Source organism: Schistocerca serialis, chromosome 4, assembly GCF_023864345.2.
Source record: "Schistocerca serialis cubense isolate TAMUIC-IGC-003099 chromosome 4, iqSchSeri2.2, whole genome shotgun sequence".
Classification (NCBI taxonomy): domain Eukaryota; kingdom Metazoa; phylum Arthropoda; class Insecta; order Orthoptera; family Acrididae; genus Schistocerca; species Schistocerca serialis.
Window position 1 is genome coordinate 35,898,189 of NC_064641.1, and position 19,095 is coordinate 35,917,283.

Genomic DNA, 19,095 nt, shown 5'->3' on the forward strand with positions numbered 1-19,095 from the left:
CGAAAGCTGACGCTTGGAATTCGCCCTTATCAAGAGGACAGGCGATATAAACGGCTGTGAGAGGTGAGGTGTAGCGAAGTACCAAAACGACAGGCAAACTGCGAAATTTTCTGCTCCTTCTTCTTAAACAAAAAAATAAAAAAAAGAGACGCAGTCGGTAGGACTCGAACCTACGCTCCCAGAGGGAATCTGATTTCTAGTCAGACGCCTTAACCACTCGGCCACGACTGCTCGCAGCCAAAAAGTTCCCTCGAATCGTGAAAACTCAAACCGTTCTGCGCAGTATGTTGACAGGAGACGAACTCCGTGCACTGATTACGGCAGGGCTACCAGCGCTACGAGACGAGCCATTACGGAAGCGTTAAAATCTTCGCCTGGACAGGGACTCGAACCCTGGACCCTTAGGTTAAAAGCCTAATGCTCTACCGACTGAGCTATCCGGGCTCACACTTGTTGGGGGATGGAGCAGCTGCAGGCAATGTGAATAACTGGAACGCGTAATTGCTGGCTTCTGGCGCAACTGGCGACTTCACCGACTTGCCACTGACGCTGGTAGCAGCCCAACAGCGGACCAGTGCCTCTTCTCCCTTTATCCCGGTGCTGACAGTAATTGCATCTCGTGCCTTTTTTCCCCGATTACGCTCGGTTGAAGCTCCGGAAGGAGGGCGACAAACGAGGGTTGGAGGGCCAAAACATGGAGGGTCGTGTGCGCAAAAACTTCGCTTCCGGTACCGGGAATCGAACCCTGGCCTCCTGGGTGAAAGCCAGGTATCCTAGCCACTAGACCACACCGGATTTGCTCGATAAGTGTCAGATTTACTCCCTCTCCTCTGGCATTTCGTGCTGAATCCGGACTCAGTGGTGTTCTCTGTTTGCGAGCATATTTGCGCCTACAGACTGGCATGGCGCACAGCTCGAAACTGACTATTCATTGCTGTTTGCATCATATTTTACTCATAACAGGGGAGGAGAAAGGTCAAAGCTGTACCTTGCCATAGCTGGATGTAAACATTTTGACGCTGAGGCGTGGACTCCTTGTGGATAACAAACGACAATTCAGTTCGTTCCCTAGCAACAGCAACGCCGTTAATTCAGCCATGATGTACAGCAAATTATATGCCCCGGGTGAGGATCGAACTCACGACCTTAAGATTATGAGACTTACGCGCTGCCCACTGCGCTACCGAGGCACGTCTGCAACCAACGTCCCAGGAAACTTGGTAAGCCTCGCATATTAGAGATAGACAGTTTGCGCTTTCTCAAGAATCTGTTGTGTTGCTACACGTGCTTTCCCGAATTGCTAGATTAAACTGCTGCCGCGGCTTTTCCAACGGAAAGCAGCACTGCCTGAGGTTACAGTACATCGCCCTTGCGGCACCTGAACACAGCGGCCTGTAGGGCCAGGCTGACGCTAGAGTTCAGAAATAGCACGCGTCCGTCCAAGTACGGTCTCTTGCGTGCTGCGTGTTTGGTTCTTCTCACAGCGAATCCTGCTATACATTTCTGAGGCTGACGCAGCTCAAACGAGCAATCGGCGCGGCAGCATTATAGCGAGAACAGCAAAACGATGCATCGGCCGGGAATCGAACCCGGGCCGCCCGCGTGGTAGGCGAACAACCTGCCGCTTTTTTTGTTGTTGTTCTCATTTTTTTAGTTGCATTTGTTGGGGGCGGTCGACCGTGCTTCCCGAGCATATTCCAGAGTAGCTGTCTGCAGGGAAAGTGGGATTGCCACCCAACGACGCCGGATACAACCGAAAAAAGTGCTACACACGCGGAGTCCCCCACTACACTGCCTTAAAGCGACCGCTCATCACTATCGTGTGAGTAACCTTGCGGCCGCGGCGACGAGTCTTGCCCAAAGACGCAGCGTGCGTGGAGGCGCTGCCCGAACGCGTGTGGATGCACCCTCCTACCTCGTAAAGCGCCTACAGCTACTATCACCGTGGGCCGCTGCCGGCGGGCGGGAAGCCGACACAGCGCGGCGTCACGGGCAGCGGCTGTGCGGTGGTGGTGTAATGGTGAGCATAGTTGCCTTCCAAGCAGTTGATCCGGGTTCGATTCCCGGCCACCGCAACGGGCGCAAATTTTTACGTATGAGTATGTGAGCCACGTGCTGTTAAATTAACGTTTTCTTTCCGTCGTTGCTCCACGCAGGCCATCCTGTAGTATGTCCCGACTTGTCCCGACTTTGCTCGGCTGACGCGAAAGCTGACGCTTGGAATTCGCCCTTATCAAGAGGACAGGCGATATAAACGGCTGTGAGAGGTGAGGTGTAGCGAAGTACCAAAACGACAGGCAAACTGCGAAATTTTCTGCTCCTTCTTCTTAAACAAAAAAATAAAAAAAAGAGACGCAGTCGGTAGGACTCGAACCTACGCTCCCAGAGGGAATCTGATTTCTAGTCAGACGCCTTAACCACTCGGCCACGACTGCTCGCAGCCAAAAAGTTCCCTCGAATCGTGAAAACTCAAACCGTTCTGCGCAGTATGTTGACAGGAAACGAACTCCGTGCACTGATTACGGCAGGGCTACCAGCGCTACGAGACGAGCCATTACGGAAGCGTTAAAATCTTCGCCCGGACAGGGACTCGAACCCTGGACCCTTAGGTTAAAAGCCTAATGCTCTACCGACTGAGCTATCCGGGCTCACACTTGTTGGGGGATGGAGCAGCTGCAGGCAATGTGAATAACTGGAACGCGTAATTGCTGGCTTCTGGCGCAACTGGCGACTTCACCGACTTGCCACTGACGCTGGTAGCAGCCCAACAGCGGACCAGTGCCTCTTCTCCCTTTATCCCGGTGCTGACAGTAATTGCATCTCGTGCCTTTTTTCCCCGATTACGCTCGGTTGAAGCTCCGGAAGGAGGGCGACAAACGAGGGTTGGAGGGCCAAAACATGGAGGGTCGTGTGCGCAAAAACTTCGCTTCCGGTACCGGGAATCGAACCCTGGCCTCCTGGGTGAAAGCCAGGTATCCTAGCCACTAGACCACACCGGATTTGCTCGATAAGTGTCAGATTTACTCCCTCTCCTCTGGCATTTCGTGCTGAATCCGGACTCAGTTGTGTTCTCTGTTTGCGAGCATATTTGCGCCTACAGACTGGCATGGCGCACAGCTCGAAACTGACTATTCATTGCTGTTTGCATCATATTTTACTCATAACAGGGGAGGAGAAAGGTCAAAGCTGTACCTTGCCATAGCTGGATGTAAACATTTTGACGCTGAGGCGTGGACTCCTTGTGGATAACAAACGACAATTCAGTTCGTTCCCTAGCAACAGCAACGCCGTTAATTCAGCCATGATGTACAGCAAATTATATGCCCCGGGTGAGGATCGAACACACGACCTTAAGATTATGAGACTTACGCGCTGCCCACTGCGCTACCGAGGCACGTCTGCAACCAACGTCCCAGGAAACTTGGTAAGCCTCGCATATTAGAGATAGACAGTTTGCGCTTTCTCAAGAATCTGTTGTGTTGCTACACGTGCTTTCCCGAATTGCTAGATTAAACTGCTGCCGCGGCTTTTCCAACGGAAAGCAGCACTGCCTGAGGTTACAGTACATCGCCCTTGCGGCACCTGAACACAGCGGCCTGTAGGGCCAGGCTGACGCTAGAGTTCAGAAATAGCACGCGTCCGTCCAAGTACGGTCTCTTGCGTGCTGCGTGTTTGGTTCTTCTCACAGCGAATCCTGCTATACATTTCTGAGGCTGACGCAGCTCAAACGAGCAATCGGCGCGGCAGCATTATAGCGAGAACAGCAAAACGATGCATCGGCCGGGAATCGAACCCGGGCCGCCCGCGTGGTAGGCGAACAACCTGCCGCTTTTTTTGTTGTTGTTCTCATTTTTTTAGTTGCATTTGTTGGGGGCGGTCGACCGTGCTTCCCGAGCATATTCCAGAGTAGCTGTCTGCAGGGAAAGTGGGATTGCCACCCAACGACGCCGGATACAACCGAAAAAAGTGCTACACACGCGGAGTCCCCCACTACACTGCCTTAAAGCGACCGCTCATCACTATCGTGTGAGTAACCTTGCGGCCGCGGCGACGAGTCTTGCCCAAAGACGCAGCGTGCGTGGAGGCGCTGCCCGAACGCGTGTGGATGCACCCTCCTACCTCGTAAAGCGCCTACAGCTACTATCACCGTGGGCCGCTGCCGGCGGGCGGGAAGCCGACACAGCGCGGCGTCACGGGCAGCGGCTGTGCGGTGGTGGTGTAATGGTGAGCATAGTTGCCTTCCAAGCAGTTGATCCGGGTTCGATTCCCGGCCACCGCAACGGGCGCAAATTTTTACGTATGAGTATGTGAGCCACGTGCTGTTAAATTAACGTTTTCTTTCCGTCGTTGCTCCACGCAGGCCATCCTGTAGTATGTCCCGACTTGTCCCGACTTTGCTCGGCTGACGCGAAAGCTGACGCTTGGAATTCGCCCTTATCAAGAGGACAGGCGATATAAACGGCTGTGAGAGGTGAGGTGTAGCGAAGTACCAAAACGACAGGCAAACTGCGAAATTTTCTGCTCCTTCTTCTTAAACAAAAAAATAAAAAAAAGAGACGCAGTCGGTAGGACTCGAACCTACGCTCCCAGAGGGAATCTGATTTCTAGTCAGACGCCTTAACCACTCGGCCACGACTGCTCGCAGCCAAAAAGTTCCCTCGAATCGTGAAAACTCAAACCGTTCTGCGCAGTATGTTGACAGGAGACGAACTCCGTGCACTGATTACGGCAGGGCTACCAGCGCTACGAGACGAGCCATTACGGAAGCGTTAAAATCTTCGCCTGGACAGGGACTCGAACCCTGGACCCTTAGGTTAAAAGCCTAATGCTCTACCGACTGAGCTATCCGGGCTCACACTTGTTGGGGGATGGAGCAGCTGCAGGCAATGTGAATAACTGGAACGCGTAATTGCTGGCTTCTGGCGCAACTGGCGACTTCACCGACTTGCCACTGACGCTGGTAGCAGCCCAACAGCGGACCAGTGCCTCTTCTCCCTTTATCCCGGTGCTGACAGTAATTGCATCTCGTGCCTTTTTTCCCCGATTACGCTCGGTTGAAGCTCCGGAAGGAGGGCGACAAACGAGGGTTGGAGGGCCAAAACATGGAGGGTCGTGTGCGCAAAAACTTCGCTTCCGGTACCGGGAATCGAACCCTGGCCTCCTGGGTGAAAGCCAGGTATCCTAGCCACTAGACCACACCGGATTTGCTCGATAAGTGTCAGATTTACTCCCTCTCCTCTGGCATTTCGTGCTGAATCCGGACTCAGTGGTGTTCTCTGTTTGCGAGCATATTTGCGCCTACAGACTGGCATGGCGCACAGCTCGAAACTGACTATTCATTGCTGTTTGCATCATATTTTACTCATAACAGGGGAGGAGAAAGGTCAAAGCTGTACCTTGCCATAGCTGGATGTAAACATTTTGACGCTGAGGCGTGGACTCCTTGTGGATAACAAACGACAATTCAGTTCGTTCCCTAGCAACAGCAACGCCGTTAATTCAGCCATGATGTACAGCAAATTATATGCCCCGGGTGAGGATCGAACTCACGACCTTAAGATTATGAGACTTACGCGCTGCCCACTGCGCTACCGAGGCACGTCTGCAACCAACGTCCCAGGAAACTTGGTAAGCCTCGCATATTAGAGATAGACAGTTTGCGCTTTCTCAAGAATCTGTTGTGTTGCTACACGTGCTTTCCCGAATTGCTAGATTAAACTGCTGCCGCGGCTTTTCCAACGGAAAGCAGCACTGCCTGAGGTTACAGTACATCGCCCTTGCGGCACCTGAACACAGCGGCCTGTAGGGCCAGGCTGACGCTAGAGTTCAGAAATAGCACGCGTCCGTCCAAGTACGGTCTCTTGCGTGCTGCGTGTTTGGTTCTTCTCACAGCGAATCCTGCTATACATTTCTGAGGCTGACGCAGCTCAAACGAGCAATCGGCGCGGCAGCATTATAGCGAGAACAGCAAAACGATGCATCGGCCGGGAATCGAACCCGGGCCGCCCGCGTGGTAGGCGAACAACCTGCCGCTTTTTTTGTTGTTGTTCTCATTTTTTTAGTTGCATTTGTTGGGGGCGGTCGACCGTGCTTCCCGAGCATATTCCAGAGTAGCTGTCTGCAGGGAAAGTGGGATTGCCACCCAACGACGCCGGATACAACCGAAAAAAGTGCTACACACGCGGAGTCCCCCACTACACTGCCTTAAAGCGACCGCTCATCACTATCGTGTGAGTAACCTTGCGGCCGCGGCGACGAGTCTTGCCCAAAGACGCAGCGTGCGTGGAGGCGCTGCCCGAACGCGTGTGGATGCACCCTCCTACCTCGTAAAGCGCCTACAGCTACTATCACCGTGGGCCGCTGCCGGCGGGCGGGAAGCCGACACAGCGCGGCGTCACGGGCAGCGGCTGTGCGGTGGTGGTGTAATGGTGAGCATAGTTGCCTTCCAAGCAGTTAATCCGGGTTCGATTCCCGGCCACCGCAACGGGCGCAAATTTTTACGTATGAGTATGTGAGCCACGTGCTGTTAAATTAACGTTTTCTTTCCGTCGTTGCTCCACGCAGGCCATCCTGTAGTATGTCCCGACTTGTCCCGACTTTGCTCGGCTGACGCGAAAGCTGACGCTTGGAATTCGCCCTTATCAAGAGGACAGGCGATATAAACGGCTGTGAGAGGTGAGGTGTAGCGAAGTACCAAAACGACAGGCAAACTGCGAAATTTTCTGCTCCTTCTTCTTAAACAAAAAAATAAAAAAAAGAGACGCAGTCGGTAGGACTCGAACCTACGCTCCCAGAGGGAATCTGATTTCTAGTCAGACGCCTTAACCACTCGGCCACGACTGCTCGCAGCCAAAAAGTTCCCTCGAATCGTGAAAACTCAAACCGTTCTGCGCAGTATGTTGACAGGAAACGAACTCCGTGCACTGATTACGGCAGGGCTACCAGCGCTACGAGACGAGCCATTACGGAAGCGTTAAAATCTTCGCCCGGACAGGGACTCGAACCCTGGACCCTTAGGTTAAAAGCCTAATGCTCTACCGACTGAGCTATCCGGGCTCACACTTGTTGGGGGATGGAGCAGCTGCAGGCAATGTGAATAACTGGAACGCGTAATTGCTGGCTTCTGGCGCAACTGGCGACTTCACCGACTTGCCACTGACGCTGGTAGCAGCCCAACAGCGGACCAGTGCCTCTTCTCCCTTTATCCCGGTGCTGACAGTAATTGCATCTCGTGCCTTTTTTCCCCGATTACGCTCGGTTGAAGCTCCGGAAGGAGGGCGACAAACGAGGGTTGGAGGGCCAAAACATGGAGGGTCGTGTGCGCAAAAACTTCGCTTCCGGTACCGGGAATCGAACCCTGGCCTCCTGGGTGAAAGCCAGGTATCCTAGCCACTAGACCACACCGGATTTGCTCGATAAGTGTCAGATTTACTCCCTCTCCTCTGGCATTTCGTGCTGAATCCGGACTCAGTGGTGTTCTCTGTTTGCGAGCATATTTGCGCCTACAGACTGGCATGGCGCACAGCTCGAAACTGACTATTCATTGCTGTTTGCATCATATTTTACTCATAACAGGGGAGGAGAAAGGTCAAAGCTGTACCTTGCCATAGCTGGATGTAAACATTTTGACGCTGAGGCGTGGGCTCCTTGTGGATAACAAACGACAATTCAGTTCGTTCCCTAGCAACAGCAACGCCGTTAATTCAGCCATGATGTACAGCAAATTATATGCCCCGGGTGAGGATCGAACTCACGACCTTAAGATTATGAGACTTACGCGCTGCCCACTGCGCTACCGAGGCACGTCTGCAACCAACGTCCCAGGAAACTTGGTAAGCCTCGCATATTAGAGATAGACAGTTTGCGCTTTCTCAAGAATCTGTTGTGTTGCTACACGTGCTTTCCCGAATTGCTAGATTAAACTGCTGCCGCGGCTTTTCCAACGGAAAGCAGCACTGCCTGAGGTTACAGTACATCGCCCTTGCGGCACCTGAACACAGCGGCCTGTAGGGCCAGGCTGACGCTAGAGTTCAGAAATAGCACGCGTCCGTCCAAGTACGGTCTCTTGCGTGCTGCGTGTTTGGTTCTTCTCACAGCGAATCCTGCTATACATTTCTGAGGCTGACGCAGCTCAAACGAGCAATCGGCGCGGCAGCATTATAGCGAGAACAGCAAAACGATGCATCGGCCGGGAATCGAACCCGGGCCGCCCGCGTGGTAGGCGAACAACCTGCCGCTTTTTTTGTTGTTGTTCTCATTTTTTTAGTTGCATTTGTTGGGGGCGGTCGACCGTGCTTCCCGAGCATATTCCAGAGTAGCTGTCTGCAGGGAAAGTGGGATTGCCACCCAACGACGCCGGATACAACCGAAAAAAGTGCTACACACGCGGAGTCCCCCACTACACTGCCTTAAAGCGACCGCTCATCACTATCGTGTGAGTAACCTTGCGGCCGCGGCGACGAGTCTTGCCCAAAGACGCAGCGTGCGTGGAGGCGCTGCCCGAACGCGTGTGGATGCACCCTCCTACCTCGTAAAGCGCCTACAGCTACTATCACCGTGGGCCGCTGCCGGCGGGCGGGAAGCCGACACAGCGCGGCGTCACGGGCAGCGGCTGTGCGGTGGTGGTGTAATGGTGAGCATAGTTGCCTTCCAAGCAGTTGATCCGGGTTCGATTCCCGGCCACCGCAACGGGCGCAAATTTTTACGTATGAGTATGTGAGCCACGTGCTGTTAAATTAACGTTTTCTTTCCGTCGTTGCTCCACGCAGGCCATCCTGTAGTATGTCCCGACTTTGCTCGGCTGACGCGAATGCTGACGCTTGGAATTCGCCCTTATCAAGAGGACAGGCGATATAAACGGCTGTGAGAGGTGAGGTGTAGCGAAGTACCAAAACGACAGGCAAACTGCGAAATTTTCTGCTCCTTCTTCTTAAACAAAAAAATAAAAAAAAGAGACGCAGTCGGTAGGACTCGAACCTACGCTCCCAGAGGGAATCTGATTTCTAGTCAGACGCCTTAACCACTCGGCCACGACTGCTCGCAGCCAAAAAGTTCCCTCGAATCGTGAAAACTCAAACCGTTCTGCGCAGTATGTTGACAGGAAACGAACTCCGTGCACTGATTACGGCAGGGCTACCAGCGCTACGAGACGAGCCATTACGGAAGCGTTAAAATCTTCGCCCGGACAGGGACTCGAACCCTGGACCCTTAGGTTAAAAGCCTAATGCTCTACCGACTGAGCTATCCGGGCTCACACTTGTTGGGGGATGGAGCAGCTGCAGGCAATGTGAATAACTGGAACGCGTAATTGCTGGCTTCTGGCGCAACTGGCGACTTCACCGACTTGCCACTGACGCTGGTAGCAGCCCAACAGCGGACCAGTGCCTCTTCTCCCTTTATCCCGGTGCTGACAGTAATTGCATCTCGTGCCTTTTTTCCCCGATTACGCTCGGTTGAAGCTCCGGAAGGAGGGCGACAAACGAGGGTTGGAGGGCCAAAACATGGAGGGTCGTGTGCGCAAAAACTTCGCTTCCGGTACCGGGAATCGAACCCTGGCCTCCTGGGTGAAAGCCAGGTATCCTAGCCACTAGACCACACCGGATTTGCTCGATAAGTGTCAGATTTACTCCCTCTCCTCTGGCATTTCGTGCTGAATCCGGACTCAGTGGTGTTCTCTGTTTGCGAGCATATTTGCGCCTACAGACTGGCATGGCGCACAGCTCGAAACTGACTATTCATTGCTGTTTGCATCATATTTTACTCATAACAGGGGAGGAGAAAGGTCAAAGCTGTACCTTGCCATAGCTGGATGTAAACATTTTGACGCTGAGGCGTGGACTCCTTGTGGATAACAAACGACAATTCAGTTCGTTCCCTAGCAACAGCAACGCCGTTAATTCAGCCATGATGTACAGCAAATTATATGCCCCGGGTGAGGATCGAACTCACGACCTTAAGATTATGAGACTTACGCGCTGCCCACTGCGCTACCGAGGCACGTCTGCAACCAACGTCCCAGGAAACTTGGTAAGCCTCGCATATTAGAGATAGACAGTTTGCGCTTTCTCAAGAATCTGTTGTGTTGCTACACGTGCTTTCCCGAATTGCTAGATTAAACTGCTGCCGCGGCTTTTCCAACGGAAAGCAGCACTGCCTGAGGTTACAGTACATCGCCCTTGCGGCACCTGAACACAGCGGCCTGTAGGGCCAGGCTGACGCTAGAGTTCAGAAATAGCACGCGTCCGTCCAAGTACGGTCTCTTGCGTGCTGCGTGTTTGGTTCTTCTCACAGCGAATCCTGCTATACATTTCTGAGGCTGACGCAGCTCAAACGAGCAATCGGCGCGGCAGCATTATAGCGAGAACAGCAAAACGATGCATCGGCCGGGAATCGAACCCGGGCCGCCCGCGTGGTAGGCGAACAACCTGCCGCTTTTTTTGTTGTTGTTCTCATTTTTTTAGTTGCATTTGTTGGGGGCGGTCGACCGTGCTTCCCGAGCATATTCCAGAGTAGCTGTCTGCAGGGAAAGTGGGATTGCCACCCAACGACGCCGGATACAACCGAAAAAAGTGCTACACACGCGGAGTCCCCCACTACACTGCCTTAAAGCGACCGCTCATCACTATCGTGTGAGTAACCTTGCGGCCGCGGCGACGAGTCTTGCCCAAAGACGCAGCGTGCGTGGAGGCGCTGCCCGAACGCGTGTGGATGCACCCTCCTACCTCGTAAAGCGCCTACAGCTACTATCACCGTGGGCCGCTGCCGGCGGGCGGGAAGCCGACACAGCGCGGCGTCACGGGCAGCGGCTGTGCGGTGGTGGTGTAATGGTGAGCATAGTTGCCTTCCAAGCAGTTGATCCGGGTTCGATTCCCGGCCACCGCAACGGGCGCAAATTTTTACGTATGAGTATGTGAGCCACGTGCTGTTAAATTAACGTTTTCTTTCCGTCGTTGCTCCACGCAGGCCATCCTGTAGTATGTCCCGACTTGTCCCGACTTTGCTCGGCTGACGCGAATGCTGACGCTTGGAATTCGCCCTTATCAAGAGGACAGGCGATATAAACGGCTGTGAGAGGTGAGGTGTAGCGAAGTACCAAAACGACAGGCAAACTGCGAAATTTTCTGCTCCTTCTTCTTAAACAAAAAAATAAAAAAAAGAGACGCAGTCGGTAGGACTCGAACCTACGCTCCCAGAGGGAATCTGATTTCTAGTCAGACGCCTTAACCACTCGGCCACGACTGCTCGCAGCCAAAAAGTTCCCTCGAATCGTGAAAACTCAAACCGTTCTGCGCAGTATGTTGACAGGAAACGAACTCCGTGCACTGATTACGGCAGGGCTACCAGCGCTACGAGACGAGCCATTACGGAAGCGTTAAAATCTTCGCCCGGACAGGGACTCGAACCCTGGACCCTTAGGTTAAAAGCCTAATGCTCTACCGACTGAGCTATCCGGGCTCACACTTGTTGGGGGATGGAGCAGCTGCAGGCAATGTGAATAACTGGAACGCGTAATTGCTGGCTTCTGGCGCAACTGGCGACTTCACCGACTTGCCACTGACGCTGGTAGCAGCCCAACAGCGGACCAGTGCCTCTTCTCCCTTTATCCCGGTGCTGACAGTAATTGCATCTCGTGCCTTTTTTCCCCGATTACGCTCGGTTGAAGCTCCGGAAGGAGGGCGACAAACGAGGGTTGGAGGGCCAAAACATGGAGGGTCGTGTGCGCAAAAACTTCGCTTCCGGTACCGGGAATCGAACCCTGGCCTCCTGGGTGAAAGCCAGGTATCCTAGCCACTAGACCACACCGGATTTGCTCGATAAGTGTCAGATTTACTCCCTCTCCTCTGGCATTTCGTGCTGAATCCGGACTCAGTGGTGTTCTCTGTTTGCGAGCATATTTGCGCCTACAGACTGGCATGGCGCACAGCTCGAAACTGACTATTCATTGCTGTTTGCATCATATTTTACTCATAACAGGGGAGGAGAAAGGTCAAAGCTGTACCTTGCCATAGCTGGATGTAAACATTTTGACGCTGAGGCGTGGACTCCTTGTGGATAACAAACGACAATTCAGTTCGTTCCCTAGCAACAGCAACGCCGTTAATTCAGCCATGATGTACAGCAAATTATATGCCCCGGGTGAGGATCGAACTCACGACCTTAAGATTATGAGACTTACGCGCTGCCCACTGCGCTACCGAGGCACGTCTGCAACCAACGTCCCAGGAAACTTGGTAAGCCTCGCATATTAGAGATAGACAGTTTGCGCTTTCTCAAGAATCTGTTGTGTTGCTACACGTGCTTTCCCGAATTGCTAGATTAAACTGCTGCCGCGGCTTTTCCAACGGAAAGCAGCACTGCCTGAGGTTACAGTACATCGCCCTTGCGGCACCTGAACACAGCGGCCTGTAGGGCCAGGCTGACGCTAGAGTTCAGAAATAGCACGCGTCCGTCCAAGTACGGTCTCTTGCGTGCTGCGTGTTTGGTTCTTCTCACAGCGAATCCTGCTATACATTTCTGAGGCTGACGCAGCTCAAACGAGCAATCGGCGCGGCAGCATTATAGCGAGAACAGCAAAACGATGCATCGGCCGGGAATCGAACCCGGGCCGCCCGCGTGGTAGGCGAACAACCTGCCGCTTTTTTTGTTGTTGTTCTCATTTTTTTAGTTGCATTTGTTGGGGGCGGTCGACCGTGCTTCCCGAGCATATTCCAGAGTAGCTGTCTGCAGGGAAAGTGGGATTGCCACCCAACGACGCCGGATACAACCGAAAAAAGTGCTACACACGCGGAGTCCCCCACTACACTGCCTTAAAGCGACCGCTCATCACTATCGTGTGAGTAACCTTGCGGCCGCGGCGACGAGTCTTGCCCAAAGACGCAGCGTGCGTGGAGGCGCTGCCCGAACGCGTGTGGATGCACCCTCCTACCTCGTAAAGCGCCTACAGCTACTATCACCGTGGGCCGCTGCCGGCGGGCGGGAAGCCGACACAGCGCGGCGTCACGGGCAGCGGCTGTGCGGTGGTGGTGTAATGGTGAGCATAGTTGCCTTCCAAGCAGTTGATCCGGGTTCGATTCCCGGCCACCGCAACGGGCGCAAATTTTTACGTATGGGTATGTGAGCCACGTGCTGTTAAATTAACGTTTTCTTTCCGTCGTTGCTCCACGCAGGCCATCCTGTAGTATGTCCCGACTTGTCCCGACTTTGCTCGGCTGACGCGAAAGCTGACGCTTGGAATTCGCCCTTATCAAGAGGACAGGCGATATAAACGGCTGTGAGAGGTGAGGTGTAGCGAAGTACCAAAACGACAGGCAAACTGCGAAATTTTCTGCTCCTTCTTCTTAAACAAAAAAATAAAAAAAAGAGACGCAGTCGGTAGGACTCGAACCTACGCTCCCAGAGGGAATCTGATTTCTAGTCAGACGCCTTAACCACTCGGCCACGACTGCTCGCAGCCAAAAAGTTCCCTCGAATCGTGAAAACTCAAACCGTTCTGCGCAGTATGTTGACAGGAAACGAACTCCGTGCACTGATTACGGCAGGGCTACCAGCGCTACGAGACGAGCCATTACGGAAGCGTTAAAATCTTCGCCCGGACAGGGACTCGAACCCTGGACCCTTAGGTTAAAAGCCTAATGCTCTACCGACTGAGCTATCCGGGCTCACACTTGTTGGGGGATGGAGCAGCTGCAGGCAATGTGAATAACTGGAACGCGTAATTGCTGGCTTCTGGCGCAACTGGCGACTTCACCGACTTGCCACTGACGCTGGTAGCAGCCCAACAGCGGACCAGTGCCTCTTCTCCCTTTATCCCGGTGCTGACAGTAATTGCATCTCGTGCCTTTTTTCCCCGATTACGCTCGGTTGAAGCTCCGGAAGGAGGGCGACAAACGAGGGTTGGAGGGCCAAAACATGGAGGGTCGTGTGCGCAAAAACTTCGCTTCCGGTACCGGGAATCGAACCCTGGCCTCCTGGGTGAAAGCCAGGTATCCTAGCCACTAGACCACACCGGATTTGCTCGATAAGTGTCAGATTTACTCCCTCTCCTCTGGCATTTCGTGCTGAATCCGGACTCAGTGGTGTTCTCTGTTTGCGAGCATATTTGCGCCTACAGACTGGCATGGCGCACAGCTCGAAACTGACTATTCATTGCTGTTTGCATCATATTTTACTCATAACAGGGGAGGAGAAAGGTCAAAGCTGTACCTTGCCATAGCTGGATGTAAACATTTTGACGCTGAGGCGTGGACTCCTTGTGGATAACAAACGACAATTCAGTTCGTTCCCTAGCAACAGCAACGCCGTTAATTCAGCCATGATGTACAGCAAATTATATGCCCCGGGTGAGGATCGAACTCACGACCTTAAGATTATGAGACTTACGCGCTGCCCACTGCGCTACCTTTTTTTTTTTTTTTTTTTTTTTTTTTTTTTATCGTCCGCGTATGCAGAGACAAGCAATGTCGTATGCTAGACGGATAGGCCGTCATTTTACTGTCAAATACTGTTGCTCTCTTATTGCACCGGTATTTGGTAACTGAGAACGCCCCTAGCTCCATTACGGCTGGCAAAATTTATAATCCGGTTCTTCAGGGCTACTTCAAGTGCGCTTGCTACTGGCTTTCCTGAGCTCACCCTACTCGCCTTGTCACAGCTCTGTCAAAGTGTGATGCTAACTGATAATGAGAAACTCTTAGCCACGCTCAATCTTACATGCCACCCCTTGGTTGTTGCCGTCGCTAGTAAGATGAGGGTAGACTGTCGCATAATTAAGCTGAATCTCCACTCACGGTGCACATATTCCGCAAAGACAACCTTGTTTTCCGCTGCATGCAAAATTACCGTCTGCGTTTCTACCGAATTCCACCTACGTACTTTACTGGTGCCGCAGTCTTGTTATATCCACGTGCTATAACAGGCGTCTACTCTTCATTGAGGAGCTGCAACCGGGGCTGAGTTCCACCTACTCTTCAGCACGGTCAAAATGGCAGGGCTCGTCCGGGATTTGAACCCGGGACCTCCTGCACCCAAAGCAGGAATCATACCCCTTTTTTTTTTTTTTTTTTTTTTTTTTGCCTTAACCACTTTTTTTTTTTCTTAACCACTTTTTTTTTTTTTTTTTTTACGCTCTCCCAACTTTTTTTTTTTTTTTTTTTTTTTTTTTTTTCCGTAACACCATTTTTTTTTCTTTTTCAGTTGTTTTTTTTGTATATTTTTTTGCCGTAACCAGTTTTTTTTTTTTTTTGTTTTTTTTTTTTTTTTTTAATGGAGAATAGAAGCTTAGCAGCATGAGGCAGGTGGAGGCAAAACGGGCAGGGGTCTGAGACTTGAGGCCTGGCCGTGATGTCTCCCCCAGTCCCGTTGCTGAGTTGCTTCATTATAAGATTCTTGACTGAGTATGGAAACTATGCTTTGTGTTCATCCTACTCCTGAACGGATTGATCCTTCGTTTTAGACAAGAAATTTAGTGCATGTTGAGGCATTAGCAATTGAAGCTGATAGCTTGTAGCGTGTGTGGTATTTATTTAGTTGATATATATTATTCCCACTGCTGCTTGACAACAAAAAACATGCCTCTTTGTAACAGAAAAGTAATGCATGAAGCAATGGATGCTGATTGTGTATATTTGGTTGCTCTTGTTCTAGTTTTTTTTTTTTTTTTGTATTAATTTGTTTGTTTTATTTTCTTTTTTTTTTCTTGTAAGGGAAGAAACTTCATTGAATGCAAAAAATAAGTGATATGGTAAGGCACTATTGCCATAGCCTTATTGTCTTCTTGATAGGTATAATAATAATAAAAAAAAAGGAGAAAAATCCTCTTCCATTAAAAGAAATGAGACTTCCATGTTAGTAATAAAATCGTGAAAAAAAAAAAAAAAAAAAACAAAAAACTTATCTGTACCCTACGATGGCGATTTTTTTTATTGTTTTTTGTTCTTAATTTTTTTTTTCTTTTTTTTTTTTCTTTTTAACTTTTTTTTTTGTTTTTTTTTTTTTCGGCTCTTGCTGTGGAATGAACAAAATAGCCTTCTGAGTTAGCAGAGTATAACTGATTGGAATATGAAGCTGTAAAATTGTAATTTTTTTTTTTCTGGTTTTTAGAAAACATGCGTCCATTCGCTTAAAGAAATGATTTGTGTTTATCTCAGCTGCATGTCAACCAATGCCCAGTCGCTCAAATACTATTTTTAGCATATTGCCGTAGTTCTTCTTGTGATCTTTATATTTCAGGGCTCTATAAAAAGCAAACTTCAAGTTCACGTAAAACTCAATGGAATTGTCAGATCCCATGTGATTAATTACGTAATTCACATAGTGCCCCATTAACCAGTGGACGGAGTTGTTTTTTGCTGCGGGAAAATAGCGAGTCTGAGGCCTGAGGAATGTCACAGGGGGAAAATTTTCTACCGAAGACCTCGTAAGAAATGCAAGTTGTTCTCTAATCCAATTACAGATTTGTAGATTCCCACCGCACGTTAATCTGTGCACTAACGTATCGATCAGTTTGCATTTGAGACAGAGATTCGTTTCGCTAATGCCGATTGCATGTAGCCTTTCATTAGTGCTGATGGTCCCATTCACTGTTTTATACCATGTTGATTTGACGTCGGATGGAAGACCACGCATTTGAATATTTTCCCATATGGCGTCCCAATCAAAATGTGGGTATTTGCTTTCTAATTTGTTTCTCCCCTCCATTTTCCTTCGAAGACACAGAATATCGCGGGCCGTGATCCGTCGTGAGTTGATTATGGCATTGCCAAGATAGCTGAGTTCCACAAAATATACTCGAACGTGCTGGAGCCGGTTATTTATTTTTTGCACATTCACCGGTGGCTGTAGACTTGCAGGCCTGACAACTTCAAATAATTTAGTTGTAATGCTGTCAGCGTGGTCGCTAAGGATAGTGGCGGTCCTTTTTATAAAAAGTGCAGACGCCTTATTTCTGATGTCAACTAAACCTAAACCTCCTTTTCTGGGATCTAAGGTCGCTGTTGTTGCAGCTACTCGGAATATTTCACCTCTCCACAGATAACTGGCAATGGTAGACATTATCTGTTTTCCAATCATTTTTGGTAACGGGAAGATCTGCGCTGTAAAGTAACCTTTGGAGAGGAGGCAGTTGTTAATGAAAAGTACCCTCTGAAACTGGTTCATATTACGGGAAAGGTTTTCTCTTGTTATTCCAAGAATTTGTCCTGACGTATTTCTCCAATTGATAGCTGCCATTTTCAATGGGCAAGGCGTCAGCGTTATTCCCAGCGCTTTGCACTGGGTGACTTTTGTCGCCCAGGCTAATGTGGTGTGTTGAAAACCCCGTAGGTTTAAAAGTTTGCTTTTGTTTGCGTTGAGACTCGCTCCGGAGACGCTACAGTACTTCTTAATTAGTATGTCCAATTTCGAAATGTCTTCGGCATTACGCACTACGACTCCGACATCATCGGCATAGGCGTTTATAACAGTTCGGTGAGCAGATAATGTGAGGCCAGTCAGGGTGACATGAACACTGCGGAGAAAAGGCTCTAAAGACAGCACGAAGAGGAGCATTGAGAGGGGGCTGCCTTGAGGCACGCCACGCCTGATCTGGATCTGCTTTGTCCTCTGGCTGTTGACTGAGATACAAGCGCTGATTCCTGTTGCAATATTTCTAATCACACTTAGGACGCGCTCATTAAAACCTATTTTCTTCAGTGTGGCATTAAGGAATCTATGATCCACACGATCAAAAGCTTTCTGGAAGTCAATAAACATGATAGCACATTTGATATTGGTCACAGCAGTGATTGCAATTACATCTCTATATTCAGCTATGCTTTTAAAAATACTCCTATTTGGAACACATGACTGGTATGGGCTTACTATCTTTGTAGCGAGCTGTGAGAGTCTGTTGTTTATAATTCTGCCGATGATTTTATAATCAGAGTTTAACAGAGAGATAGGACGAAAGTTATTAAGGTTTGTTTTTGCAGTAGTTTTTGGAATGAGTACTATTGTACTCTCTTTAAAGACAGAAGGTATCTGTTTTCCCTGAAGTACCTCGTTTGTGATTCGGGTAAACATGTCACCAATCAAAGGCCAGTATCGTATATAAAATTCAACAGGCAAACCATCCGGTCCCGGTGATTTCTTCAAAGGAGACTTGCAGATGGTTCTGTAGATTTCTTCGTTAGGACACTCGACGAGAAGGTTTTCGTTTTCCTCGTCCGACACCTGAGGAGCTATGGAACTAAGGTAATCATCGAAGGACTCTTCACATACAGGACTGACTGAGTATAGGTCTTCGTAATACTTGTGCACTGCATTGACGATGACTCTCTGAGTCGAGTCCCTGTATGCTGAAGAGTCCTTCGATGATTCCCTTAGTTCCATAGCTCCTCAGGTGTCGGACGAGGAAACGAAAACCTTCTCGTCGAGTGTCCTAACGACAGAAATCTTCAGAACCCATCTGCAAGTCTCCTTTGAAGAAATCACCGGGACCGGATGGTTCTGCCTGTGAATTTATCTACGCATACTGGCCTTTGATTGGTGACATGTTTTCCCTGAAGTACCTCGTTTGTGATTCGGGTAAACATGTCACCAATCAAAGGCAGTATCGTATATAAAATTCAACAGGCAAACCATCCGGTCCCGGTGATTTCTTCAAAGGAGACTTGCAGATGGTTCTGTAGATTTCTTCGTTAGGACACTCGACGAGAAGGTTTTCGTTTTCCTCGTCCGACACCTGAGGAGCTATGGAAACTAAGGTAATCATCGAAGGACTCTTCACATACAGGACTGACTGAGTATAGGTCTTCGTAATACTTGTGCACTGCATTGACGATGTCTCTCTGAGTCGTGAGTGTCTCGCCATTTTCAGACTGAAGTCCATCGATGAAGGTGCGTCTCCTATTTCTTTCGTGCCTCAGTAGATGGTACAAGGAAGCATGTTCATCCTCCACGACTGTTTTAGCCTTTGATTTTATTTTCAGACCCTCCATCTGCTGTCTTTTAATGCTGAGCAATTTGGCCTTGGTTCGCTTGATATCTACCAGACGGATGTTGGAAGTGTCTGCCTGCTCGTATAGATTTCGCAGCATGGTGTAATAAAAATTCTATGGA

At 50.2% G+C, this 19,095-nt stretch overlaps 33 non-coding genes across 33 annotated transcripts; 6 read left to right on the forward strand and 27 right to left on the reverse strand.

Moving 5' to 3' along the window:
- Positions 1–149: 149 nt before the first annotated feature.
- Trnas-aga (transfer RNA serine (anticodon AGA)) lies at positions 150–231 on the reverse strand. Its single transcript has one exon. It is a non-coding gene; the product is annotated as a tRNA-Ser (tRNA).
- Positions 232–371: 140 nt separating this feature from the next.
- Trnak-uuu (transfer RNA lysine (anticodon UUU)) lies at positions 372–444 on the reverse strand. Its single transcript has one exon. It is a non-coding gene; the product is annotated as a tRNA-Lys (tRNA).
- Positions 445–723: 279 nt separating this feature from the next.
- On the reverse strand, positions 724–795 carry Trnae-uuc (transfer RNA glutamic acid (anticodon UUC)). Its single transcript has one exon. It is a non-coding gene; the product is annotated as a tRNA-Glu (tRNA).
- Positions 796–1,117: 322 nt separating this feature from the next.
- On the reverse strand, positions 1,118–1,190 carry Trnam-cau (transfer RNA methionine (anticodon CAU)). Its single transcript has one exon. It is a non-coding gene; the product is annotated as a tRNA-Met (tRNA).
- Positions 1,191–2,003: 813 nt separating this feature from the next.
- Trnag-ucc (transfer RNA glycine (anticodon UCC)) lies at positions 2,004–2,075 on the forward strand. Its single transcript has one exon. It is a non-coding gene; the product is annotated as a tRNA-Gly (tRNA).
- A 278-nt stretch (positions 2,076–2,353) lies between these two features.
- Positions 2,354–2,435, reverse strand: Trnas-aga (transfer RNA serine (anticodon AGA)). The gene has a single exon. It is a non-coding gene; the product is annotated as a tRNA-Ser (tRNA).
- Positions 2,436–2,575: 140 nt separating this feature from the next.
- On the reverse strand, positions 2,576–2,648 carry Trnak-uuu (transfer RNA lysine (anticodon UUU)). The gene has a single exon. It is a non-coding gene; the product is annotated as a tRNA-Lys (tRNA).
- A 279-nt stretch (positions 2,649–2,927) lies between these two features.
- Trnae-uuc (transfer RNA glutamic acid (anticodon UUC)) lies at positions 2,928–2,999 on the reverse strand. The gene has a single exon. It is a non-coding gene; the product is annotated as a tRNA-Glu (tRNA).
- A 322-nt stretch (positions 3,000–3,321) lies between these two features.
- On the reverse strand, positions 3,322–3,394 carry Trnam-cau (transfer RNA methionine (anticodon CAU)). The gene has a single exon. It is a non-coding gene; the product is annotated as a tRNA-Met (tRNA).
- Positions 3,395–4,207: 813 nt separating this feature from the next.
- On the forward strand, positions 4,208–4,279 carry Trnag-ucc (transfer RNA glycine (anticodon UCC)). The gene has a single exon. It is a non-coding gene; the product is annotated as a tRNA-Gly (tRNA).
- A 278-nt stretch (positions 4,280–4,557) lies between these two features.
- On the reverse strand, positions 4,558–4,639 carry Trnas-aga (transfer RNA serine (anticodon AGA)). The gene has a single exon. It is a non-coding gene; the product is annotated as a tRNA-Ser (tRNA).
- Positions 4,640–4,779: 140 nt separating this feature from the next.
- Positions 4,780–4,852, reverse strand: Trnak-uuu (transfer RNA lysine (anticodon UUU)). The gene has a single exon. It is a non-coding gene; the product is annotated as a tRNA-Lys (tRNA).
- Positions 4,853–5,131: 279 nt separating this feature from the next.
- Trnae-uuc (transfer RNA glutamic acid (anticodon UUC)) lies at positions 5,132–5,203 on the reverse strand. The gene has a single exon. It is a non-coding gene; the product is annotated as a tRNA-Glu (tRNA).
- Positions 5,204–5,525: 322 nt separating this feature from the next.
- On the reverse strand, positions 5,526–5,598 carry Trnam-cau (transfer RNA methionine (anticodon CAU)). The gene has a single exon. It is a non-coding gene; the product is annotated as a tRNA-Met (tRNA).
- Positions 5,599–6,411: 813 nt separating this feature from the next.
- On the forward strand, positions 6,412–6,483 carry Trnag-ucc (transfer RNA glycine (anticodon UCC)). Its single transcript has one exon. It is a non-coding gene; the product is annotated as a tRNA-Gly (tRNA).
- Positions 6,484–6,761: 278 nt separating this feature from the next.
- Positions 6,762–6,843, reverse strand: Trnas-aga (transfer RNA serine (anticodon AGA)). The gene has a single exon. It is a non-coding gene; the product is annotated as a tRNA-Ser (tRNA).
- Positions 6,844–6,983: 140 nt separating this feature from the next.
- On the reverse strand, positions 6,984–7,056 carry Trnak-uuu (transfer RNA lysine (anticodon UUU)). Its single transcript has one exon. It is a non-coding gene; the product is annotated as a tRNA-Lys (tRNA).
- Positions 7,057–7,335: 279 nt separating this feature from the next.
- Trnae-uuc (transfer RNA glutamic acid (anticodon UUC)) lies at positions 7,336–7,407 on the reverse strand. Its single transcript has one exon. It is a non-coding gene; the product is annotated as a tRNA-Glu (tRNA).
- Positions 7,408–7,729: 322 nt separating this feature from the next.
- On the reverse strand, positions 7,730–7,802 carry Trnam-cau (transfer RNA methionine (anticodon CAU)). The gene has a single exon. It is a non-coding gene; the product is annotated as a tRNA-Met (tRNA).
- Positions 7,803–8,615: 813 nt separating this feature from the next.
- Trnag-ucc (transfer RNA glycine (anticodon UCC)) lies at positions 8,616–8,687 on the forward strand. Its single transcript has one exon. It is a non-coding gene; the product is annotated as a tRNA-Gly (tRNA).
- A 268-nt stretch (positions 8,688–8,955) lies between these two features.
- On the reverse strand, positions 8,956–9,037 carry Trnas-aga (transfer RNA serine (anticodon AGA)). The gene has a single exon. It is a non-coding gene; the product is annotated as a tRNA-Ser (tRNA).
- A 140-nt stretch (positions 9,038–9,177) lies between these two features.
- On the reverse strand, positions 9,178–9,250 carry Trnak-uuu (transfer RNA lysine (anticodon UUU)). The gene has a single exon. It is a non-coding gene; the product is annotated as a tRNA-Lys (tRNA).
- A 279-nt stretch (positions 9,251–9,529) lies between these two features.
- Positions 9,530–9,601, reverse strand: Trnae-uuc (transfer RNA glutamic acid (anticodon UUC)). The gene has a single exon. It is a non-coding gene; the product is annotated as a tRNA-Glu (tRNA).
- Positions 9,602–9,923: 322 nt separating this feature from the next.
- On the reverse strand, positions 9,924–9,996 carry Trnam-cau (transfer RNA methionine (anticodon CAU)). Its single transcript has one exon. It is a non-coding gene; the product is annotated as a tRNA-Met (tRNA).
- Positions 9,997–10,809: 813 nt separating this feature from the next.
- Positions 10,810–10,881, forward strand: Trnag-ucc (transfer RNA glycine (anticodon UCC)). Its single transcript has one exon. It is a non-coding gene; the product is annotated as a tRNA-Gly (tRNA).
- Positions 10,882–11,159: 278 nt separating this feature from the next.
- Positions 11,160–11,241, reverse strand: Trnas-aga (transfer RNA serine (anticodon AGA)). The gene has a single exon. It is a non-coding gene; the product is annotated as a tRNA-Ser (tRNA).
- Positions 11,242–11,381: 140 nt separating this feature from the next.
- On the reverse strand, positions 11,382–11,454 carry Trnak-uuu (transfer RNA lysine (anticodon UUU)). Its single transcript has one exon. It is a non-coding gene; the product is annotated as a tRNA-Lys (tRNA).
- A 279-nt stretch (positions 11,455–11,733) lies between these two features.
- Positions 11,734–11,805, reverse strand: Trnae-uuc (transfer RNA glutamic acid (anticodon UUC)). The gene has a single exon. It is a non-coding gene; the product is annotated as a tRNA-Glu (tRNA).
- Positions 11,806–12,127: 322 nt separating this feature from the next.
- On the reverse strand, positions 12,128–12,200 carry Trnam-cau (transfer RNA methionine (anticodon CAU)). Its single transcript has one exon. It is a non-coding gene; the product is annotated as a tRNA-Met (tRNA).
- Positions 12,201–13,013: 813 nt separating this feature from the next.
- Positions 13,014–13,085, forward strand: Trnag-ucc (transfer RNA glycine (anticodon UCC)). Its single transcript has one exon. It is a non-coding gene; the product is annotated as a tRNA-Gly (tRNA).
- Positions 13,086–13,363: 278 nt separating this feature from the next.
- Positions 13,364–13,445, reverse strand: Trnas-aga (transfer RNA serine (anticodon AGA)). Its single transcript has one exon. It is a non-coding gene; the product is annotated as a tRNA-Ser (tRNA).
- Positions 13,446–13,585: 140 nt separating this feature from the next.
- Trnak-uuu (transfer RNA lysine (anticodon UUU)) lies at positions 13,586–13,658 on the reverse strand. The gene has a single exon. It is a non-coding gene; the product is annotated as a tRNA-Lys (tRNA).
- Positions 13,659–13,937: 279 nt separating this feature from the next.
- Positions 13,938–14,009, reverse strand: Trnae-uuc (transfer RNA glutamic acid (anticodon UUC)). Its single transcript has one exon. It is a non-coding gene; the product is annotated as a tRNA-Glu (tRNA).
- Positions 14,010–19,095: the final 5,086 nt, after the last annotated feature.